Source organism: Dipteris shenzhenensis, chromosome 1, assembly GCF_047967505.1.
Source record: "Dipteris shenzhenensis isolate YYH24624 ecotype China chromosome 1, Dip_SZ_1.0, whole genome shotgun sequence".
NCBI classification, from domain to species: domain Eukaryota; kingdom Viridiplantae; phylum Streptophyta; class Polypodiopsida; order Gleicheniales; family Dipteridaceae; genus Dipteris; species Dipteris shenzhenensis.
The window spans coordinates 38441341-38443237 of NC_141596.1; the positions used below are offsets into that span (position 1 = coordinate 38441341).

The 1897-nt window shown below is 43.8% G+C and overlaps 1 pseudogene; it reads right to left on the minus strand.

The window, feature by feature from the left end:
* Positions 1-400: 400 nt before the first annotated feature.
* LOC147905795 (uncharacterized) lies at positions 401-1095 on the minus strand (annotated as a pseudogene).
* Between the last annotated feature and the right edge of the window lie 802 nt (positions 1096-1897).

A 1897-nucleotide genomic window follows, 5' to 3' on the forward strand; every position in this document is an offset into this window, starting at 1 on the left:
CCCCTTTTCCAACACTCGATTTTCCCCTAAAATTGGTGGTGCCCTGTTGCTTTGCTAAATCTGACCACCCTTTTGAGTTGACAAACTAAGAAAGAGGGTGGATTTGAATGCCTGAAATTATTGCTTAATATGGTGGCAAACTCCTCCAAAGTTGTCGATCAAGATAGTGAAATTATTGTAGAACTGCCTCCTAATCAGCATGTCATGCTCCTCTCTCCCTTCCCCCTCCTAGCCATTCCTTTAGGATTCATTGTGAATGGACAGAGGAGGGTATACTCGTGGTTCCAATTATGGCTCAAAGGAGGAAATGAAAAAGACCAAGGAAAAACTATAGTTGTTGCTGGTCAACCACGGCCCCTCACCAATGACACAAGCATCTAGAGTCATGCAAAATACTCACTCAGTTCTCTTTGGGCTCCCTTTTGTACAAGTCGATGATTGCAGCAGGGAGAAACTTCTTCAACCCCTTGCCATGTAAAAACAAAATTCTTGGAAACCTGGCTCAGAATAGTTTCATGTCTCTGTCCTTTTGCCTAATCGGCCCCAATAGCACAAACACCATGATCCATGACCTTCGATCTTTTCTGCTGAGTTGGGTGGCCTCACAGACTGAGAGTAGACTGCCCTCCCCTTTTAAGAATGATATACCATGCTTCACACCTTTTGTCTGAAAGAGAATGCTCACCTCCTCAGATATCTACATCCTATGATCAACTGCTTTAGTGCCAGCTTTTGCCTTGAATAGTTTTTCGGTTTTTCGCTTTACTGTTGAGTCAACTGAACCAACATTCCTATCAAAAAACTGTGTTGTGTCCCTCTCTACTCTAGGATCAAGCAGTAGAGGCACCATAATGTTCAACACATCGGTTGGGCCTTCAGGACGACAAAGTAGGTCACCCAATCTCAACTCTTTGAGCCCTAACTTCAAAAATACCTTCATACGCATCCAATGATCTCATCCACATAATCCTGCAAGGTAAATCCCTTTGGAACCTCTGGATACCAGCTAAGAAGCCTTTTAATCCCAAGATGAGCCCTGAACATCTAGAGTAATATAAAAGGCATTCTTAAAATGCAATGAGTTTCACTAACCATCTTTGGATATATGTATCCTTTCAAACTAGCAAAAGATGCTTGCAGTTCCTCAACTGGAATTGGTATCTCTGTCAAACATGCAGTAACAACAAAGGACCATTCTTACCCAACACTCAGACCGTGATTACCATAGCAGATCTGGAAAAATTCCTCTAGTAAGACCCTCAACACAGTAGCCACACGTTTGTAGTCCCCTTCATCAAACGTAGTCATGGAGGTAGTTTTTACAACTAGACCTTGGTGTATATCGTGGAGGAAACTTGGCAGGTATAAGACAATATCTCAAGCATGGGCTTGGACTTCAAAAGGTCCCCATATTCTCTATCCAAACTCCGTTCCAAAAGCAGAATTGCACTTTCAGCCCCCAATCCTTACAGTAGGATAGTCAGCTTCCCCCATGTAGTAACACCAAACCCTCTGTGGTGGTGCAAGTGAGGGGTCAGTGTAACCGCACAACTGAGCAAGAGTGCACAGTTGTCATTCTTGGCATCAGAATTCTTATAGTGATAGATAGGCTGCAAACATATCCCTAACAAAGGCATCTGCATGTGCATCACCCATGGTCGGAGCCAATGCTGGAGCCACCATCTGAGACTCATCCACAAGAAGCACCAACTGCTCGTGGCTAAACCTGTGTGATGTCCTGTGGCTCCACAGAGCCATTCTAATGGCTTCTTTAAAGTTAATCTGCCGAAAATGCTGCATTTCTTCGTTGCACAACTTCATGCAAGCCTCGAGTATGATCACCCGAGTCTTGCATGAAGTTGTGCAATGAAGAAATGCAGCATCTTCGGCAGATTAA